General features: G+C 40.2%; 1 pseudogene; it reads right to left on the reverse strand.

Moving 5' to 3' along the window:
- Window positions 1-5,688: 5,688 nt before the first annotated feature.
- Window positions 5,689-7,250, reverse strand: LOC112650909 (methylosome subunit pICln-like; annotated as a pseudogene).
- Window positions 7,251-7,756: the final 506 nt, after the last annotated feature.

Raw genomic sequence — 7,756 nt, forward strand, 5'->3', positions numbered from 1 at the left:
TGTCTCTCATGAATAAATATATAAAATCTTTAAAAATATAAAAAATTTTAATAAATAAAATCAGATATTTGACAGCAGAAATGAAAAATTCAATGAAAGAATCTGAAGACAGTCAAGAAAATCTCCCACAAGTAAAGCAAAAATAGAGGAAAAACTAGAGAAAATATATACTTAAAAAAAGAAAGAACAAGAGAGCAGTCCAGAAGATTCTGGAACAAGAGAATATTCCAGAATCAGGAGTTCAAAAAAAAAAAAAAAAAGAACAAAGAAAATGGAGGGAACAACATTATCCAAAACATAATCAATAAATATTTCCCTGAATGAAGACCTTGAGTTTCAATATTGAATGGACTCACCAAAGTCCTCATGATCCATTCTAAAAATGGCCCTACCATGCCACTGTTGTCATGTTTTAAGTTACTCTGGAAGAAGAGAAAATACCAAGTGTTTTCAGAAAGAAAAGAAAAATAGGTTATATGAAAAGAGCTAATGATCAAAATAAGATCATACTTCTCCAAAGCAACACCGGCAGCCAGCAACAATGGAATGAAATTTCACAATGCTAAGGAATAAGATTTTTCAGCACAAAATTTTATACCTACCCAAAATAGTAATCCACTCTTTGGACAGATAAGAACATTAAGAGACATTAAAGGCTTCAATGACTTTTTAAAGTAAGTTTGTAGGGGAATATTTGCCAACCAATTAGAGAATAAAGGAGGGAGACAGAGAGAATGATCCAGCATCCAGGGAACAGGGATCCAATAGAAAATGAAAGTCACGCTCAACATGGTGCTAAAGAAAGATGCCAGGAGGACAGCTGTGAAGTGAGCAAAGACCAACTAGTCCATCTTGGAGCAGGAGTTTTGAGCTCCAGGAGAGACGTCTCCACGACACCTGGCAAACTGACACATTCCTGATTTGTTCAAATGCACTCCATGAATCAAACTTTTGGTTCCATGTTCCAGGAAGAAATAGTGATAGCTACACAGAAAGCTGAGCGAATCAAAAGATGATGTAATTATTGACTCAAGGGGAAACAAAGGTTTTACATGAAAGGAAATATAATAATTGGCAGTAACAGTATAATCTATGGCTCATCCATGAATAATATTAACATAATTACAATAAGGTACACTGCAAAAATCATCCTATACCAAAACCATGATGTAACTATTATATAATGAAAGGAAGTACTTGTGTTTTCCTCTCCCATGTTTGTACTGGAAAGGACTATAAGAAAACCAAATGCCCATCTTCCACAGTGGGAAGTTGAGAAATAATATGTGAAATTGGAAAAAAAAATCAACCAAAAATAGATTAAGATTTTTTTAAAGTACACTGCCAGAAGAAATAATTAAGAGTTGACATTGAGGGGTGCCTGGGTGGCTCAGTTGGCTAAACATCTGTCTTTGGCTGAGGTCATGATCCCAGGGCCCTGGGATTAAGCCCCACATTGGTCTCCCTACTCAGCAGGGAGTCTGCTTCTCCCTCTGCCTGCTGCTCCCCTTGCTTGTGCTCTCTCTGTCAAATGAATAAATAAAATCTAAAAAAAAAAAAAAAAAAAGAGCCAACATTGAGAAGTCAGAGGTAGGCAGGGGTGGGGTAGGGGACTGATACTTTTTTCAATCTTAGATAATTATTTTTTAACTGATCAAAATAAAACTTCAACTATAAAAGAAGAGTATTTTCCTGCCAGAAGCCTGAGGATGATGTGGGATATGTGGTAAGACTCATGACACAGACTTACAAGGACTCATACAGCCAACAGCTGGGAGATGCGTCTGACCTGCTGGCCATGCACAGCGAAGCCACCAGAGCCATGCCCTTGTCTAGCTCCTCCTGGGGAATAAGACTGCCTTCTGAGAAGCCTTCACAGAGCTGCAAAGGGCAGCAGAACCATCCAGATGAGATTATAGACGGAAGTGAGAAGAGATTGTCCTGCAGCCATTAGCTCTAAGACAAAATTCCTCTAGGCATCTAGGAGTCAGTAACGAGAGTGAATTTTAGATTTGAACCTATCTAAAGGCCTTCTAAATTTAAGATACATGCCCCTGAATAAGCACGGAGGGTTGATCTGCAAGGTAAAGAATGTGGACTGGGGATTGCTGTTGCTCTGTGGTTAATACATTAGGATGAGTAAGAAAATAATACTAATCCATGATATTTAGTGACTTATCTGTGCCCTGCATTGTACTCACTGCTTCACGGAACCATCCCTTTGTGTCCTTGCTATAACCCTATACACTGGCACAAAGGAACACTGGTTGGACACTCACCACATCTCACGTATCCTGTTAAATTCCATTCAATCCTCATAACAGCTTTCTAGTCCAGGTATAGTTGCTATTTTGCCTATTTTATAGATGGAGAAACTGAGAAACAGCAAAAAAAATCATTTCCCCAATGGTACACAGCTAATAAAAGTCCATACCAAATTCAAAGGGTGTGATTCACAAACCTATACAAGAATGAAGTATGTGTTGCTAGCCTAGAGCAATGCTACCTATAGCAACACATGACAAACTGGGGCTCAGAGAATCCTTACAAACCAAGGCCTCACAGTCACAGTGGAGTGGAGCCAGGCCCTCAAATCCAGCCTTTGCTGAACCCAAGGCCCACCTGGCATCACGATGTCATGCTGCCTCCATAATAGAGAATCTAATAGAATAAGGAAAGCAAGCCATTTTCTGTCCTAGAATTAACACTCCCAGTGATCATGAACACAACTACCCAACGGTATAAAGGGTGTGGAGAATACAGAGATCTGAAGTATGGAGGTCAACGGTAAGACTCCTAAAACATTGGGAGTGTGTGGTGGACCGGTCACGTGCCCTTTAGTGGAATGGGATCCCTACCCCTTGCCTGCCCCCTCCCTTCTAACAGTAGCAGTTATGGCACACAGGTAAAGAGCTGAGACTCTGAAGCCAGTCACACTGTGGGCAAATTCTGGCTCTGCTTCTTCCAGGCTGTGCGAACTGGGGCAAGTCACTTTGCTTCTCTGGACTTCCGTTTCCTTAACTGCAAAATGCTAATAACGATAGTGTTGTTTGAGAGTTAGAGGATTCAGTCAGTATAAGAGCTTATGATAGTGCCTGGAACACAGCAAGTGTTCAGTGTTGAGTACCATTGTCGTTTCCTTCCTTAAGGACCTCCTCAAGTGCGTTCTGCTTCCAACTCTGAGGCTCTCTCGCTGTTAGTGGCTTGGGACCACCGGCCTTGCTTTTGTTTCTGCTCTGCTCTTGGCATTCCATGCTTTAGGAGTTGGTTTCCACCCCAGGCCTGTCAATTTGGATTTTACCTCATGTGGAGTATCCTGTGGCCTGCCCCTCACTCTTCAGATTCCCAATGAGTCAATCTCTGCTAATTGCTATCAGAACTTGCTGAAAAATACTTGCTCACTTTTGTGCTACTTGACTTCCTCACACCAGCTCAACCCCCTAGACCCTGATCTTTGTGTTGACATGAGCTATAGTGGTCTTTACCACTATACACTTACTCTGGGATTGATCTCTGAATCTGAGCTTTACATTTCAAGTTCCTCTCTCCATTGACCTATCACGGCATAGTAGCGACTAAAATTGGTACGGCCCTTTACAGTTTATGCACAAATATTATCTAATTCAAACTTCACAAGGAATAATCCTTTGAGATAGGCATTTTTATTGCATATGTATCCAGGTAAGATACATAATTTGTCCAAAGCTGCAAAGAATTAGTTGCAGAGAGAGAACTAGAAACCAGGTTTTCTGACTCCAGACACTGTATTGTTTCCAGTGTACCACACTGTCCATAAAGTTTGCATAGATTCAAGACCCGGTTATAAAAATTTCCAAGTCTCATTCAGAGGCTTGATGTTATATATCCAAATCACAGCAATCAGCTTAGTGAATTTAGAAGTGAATGACAATGTCGATCAATTAACCGTTAAAATCATGCTCCACAAATAAAATTAGAATAGAAAACAAAGTAAAATAAAATAAAATTCCAAGCCTTCAGTCTGGCCCTGCCCTAGTGCTCCTGGTTTTACAGCTGCATCAGCAGCTGTTGTGCATAACTGCCCAGCCACATGCAGCCCAGTAGGCTCACTTCTGACCTCAGCATCCTTTCCAGCTCACTAACTCTCTTTATGTGCATGGCTCCATTTCTGTCAATGGTCTCAAATTTTCCCTACATGTGAAAACCTCAGAATCCCACTTGGCCCACCCTTCGCCCTCACCCGTCCCATTCAATTATCCACTGAAACGTGAACATCCTCTCTATGTGTTACTCCCGCATGTGAACTCTCCCTTCATCTCAGTCACCCATTGCCTAGATCTAGACACTCATAACTTACCCCGTCAACCACTACTCTAGTCATCTTCTTGCTTTCAGGTTCTCTTTTTTCATTCCATCTTAAACCCACATCAGATGAATCTCAGTAACATCGCTTTTCCTCTTGCAGAAAAACTCTGTGGCTTGTCACATCCTTTAAGATAAGATCAGTTGCCGCCCATGTGTTCTTAAACGGTGTGCTGAGGGACGCCAATGTTCTGTGGATATTAATAGGTGCTTCATTAGAAACAGAAAAGAAAGAAAGGCTAACTATTATCATCTCTTCCCCATTTACATGCACACTAGCTAAGAGTCCGAATATGTGACCTAGAGATCTGAAACTTTTTTCTTAAAGCTAACATTTTCAGGGTCCCTGGCTGGCTCGGCCAATAAAGTCTACAGCTCTTTATCTCTGGATTGTAAGTTTGAGTCCCATATTGGGTGTAGAGATTACTTAAAAATAAAATCTTTTTTTAAAAAAACTAACGTTGTCAAGATGCATTTGATCACAGAACACTTGTTTCAATGAAAACTTAGGAACATCTGATTGACAGTGTTCCACAAAACACAGTCTGGGATACTCTACACCTCACCTCCACATCCTTTCCTGGACTTATCTCCTACCACTACCCCATACAAATCCTTTTTGGCCTTAAAATTGGCTCCAGACCAAGTCAGACCAAGTTCTACCTTCAAGTTCAATACCATCCTCCTCTAACCACCCAAAAAGCCTGTGGACAACTCCAGACTCACTGTAGAGCTCACTGTACAGGAAACCATATGTTGCAGATTTTTTACATGGTCCTGGTCTTCTGAGATTTATTCTTCTTAATAAAGATGATTCAAAAAAGCATGAAAAGTTATTTTATTTTATTTTGAGGAATTCTTATTGTAAATAGGCTCACATGTTGGAAAAAACCCTTTATTAAACCATATATCCTGATTTCTGTTTTATATAGTTGGTTTGCTATAATTGTTGATCATATCTATTTTTTGGACTGTTCACTGGACACACTGTCCGCAGTTCTGTATTGTTAATTATGTTTTATATCCCTTCATACCACCCCTACCAGGTTGGTCCATTTATCTCCAGTATTTATCTTCCAGAGGTGAATGCTCAATAATCTAGGTTGATTATGATGATTCTAAGGTTGCTATTAGACTAGCTCAGAGACTTTCAAATGGCAAAATCCATGTTACCCAAAACACAGATTTCACCTTTAAGACCAAGACTGCCTGAGAAAGGAATACTCTGCTTTAATTTAAGGAATAAGGCCAGTCCTTAATGGGGTATCTTAAAGCCATGAAGATTAAAGGAACCAAGAGGCACCAGTATCAGTCCTTATTATATTCATTTGCAGAACTCACTGTTCCTTTTTTTTTATAGAAAACCTAGATTTATTTGTTAAAGTATTACAAAGACAAAACAATTATCATTGAAGTACTGTGAGGACTTCATCCCAATTTCATTTGTTATGGAAACTGACCTAAGAGGTTAGAAATTAAAGGCTATAACCTAAGAGGTTATAACAAAACAGACTGGTGAAACATGGTGAAAGAAGTAAAAGCTGATCAGAAGCATCCATATTAGTGGTATTTCATGTGGCTAGGATATTTCCCAAGAGGCTCTCTAAAGATGCCTAAATGAGCTAACCTGGATCCCAAATTAGTAAAAAGACCCTAATCCCTGTGAAGAACAAGCAGTGGCCAGGATTTCTCTGAGATCTCTTTGTCTTTCTTTTTAAGGGGTAAGGGAATCCTTAGGCTCTAAAGGATATATCTTAGATTCAGCCTCCTTCCTTCCCATCCAGTCTACCTATGTCTTCAAGCACCTGCGCATTCTCACCACATAGGCCTGCCAGGTTACAGAAGATGCATATAGTGAAAGCAGGAACTATAGGCCTTCTCAGAGGATACCTATACACAAAAGTTTTGGGTAGATGATAAACTACAAATACCCTCTTGGTTAAGTTAATTCACCTTTGTTAATAAAGGTCATAGTTTCTTCTGCTGGTGACAACTTTTTGTCTCAGTATACAGTCTGTCTCAAAAAAAGAACTGGTTCAGGTAAATTTTGGAGAAGGAAAAAGACTTTCATCAACACCCACTCCACAGTAGAAGAGGCACCAAGTTCTTTAGTCCTTTCCTAGTTATGAGCAGAATCCCACAGCAGCATAAATCATCTTCAGTGATCAACATCTGTATCCTCAAACTGTCCAGCAACTGTTGGTGTAGTGTCTACCTCCATCCCATCTTCATAATCTCTGATTGAATCTTCTGTCCGGACTCCAGCCATGTTATATTGGCTGCTCACAGACTGAGAAAGCATTCCTTCTAATCTCTCCAAGGTGGCTTGGCCTTCTGCTGTTAAATGGGATAATCCTCCTTCATAGGTATAAAATGTAGGGATGTCCCCCTGCCCTTGTTCATGTGCTTCCACATCATATTCTTCTCCATCGTAATCATCTGAATCTTCATCCTCAGGATCAGGATGCAAAGCCTGGCATTCACACATTGCAGTGAACATTGCCTCCAATGCTGATTTATCACTAGGCACAAATCTAAATTCAGCAATAGGTTCAACATCATCATCACTGTCTTCTTCTTCTTCAGCAACAGATTCTTTTGATTCTTGTCCAAATTTAGCATTCACCATAACATACAAATGCTCTCGTGGATAGGCATTTAGGTCCCTGGACACCGCATGCAAGCTAATGGTGGGGTATTCCAGTGAGAATCCTAATCCAGAGCCATCTAACCAAGACAGGCAGCTCTCCGTGATGTAGAGCAAGCCGGTGCCGAGGCCCTTGCCGTTCAGCACAGCCTCGGTCTTGGTCTCAGGCTGCTGCTGCCGAAGCCCCTCGGCCGAGCCGGTGGCAGAAAACTTTTGAGGAAGCTCATTGCAGCAGGGAGCGCGGAGACACAGGCCAGGAGGGAGCTGCAGCGCGGCCACTCCACTGTTCCTTTTTAAGATTCACCTGGTACTCAAGTATCATAACTAAAGAGCTACAGAAATAATTGTACAAAAGCAGGAAATTTACCACTGGGTGCAGGTGCTTAGATATAAAACAAGTGAAGGCACTAAATTACTTATGGGTGAAATTTTGGATTTCCTTTAAAACACTGCAACAAAAACAATTATCTTAAGGACATGGGGCAAAGACAGATTAAATAAGATTGCAATATGTTGATGACTATTGAATTGATAAATTCAATGGTAATTGATAAATGAGGGCTTGTTATACTATTCTTTGTTATATATATATAATATAATATATATAATTCTTTCTGTTTCATATATGTGTGTGTGTGTGTGTGTGTGTGTGTGAAAGTTTGTATAATAGAAAGGTATAAAATGTGTGGATAACTGATGCTTATTAAAGAGGAAGGATGACAGGGGCTTAGTTGGTTAAGTTTCTGCTTTCAGCTCAGGTCATGATCC

Source organism: Canis lupus, chromosome 16 (assembly GCF_003254725.2).
Source record: "Canis lupus dingo isolate Sandy chromosome 16, ASM325472v2, whole genome shotgun sequence".
NCBI classification, from domain to species: domain Eukaryota; kingdom Metazoa; phylum Chordata; class Mammalia; order Carnivora; family Canidae; genus Canis; species Canis lupus.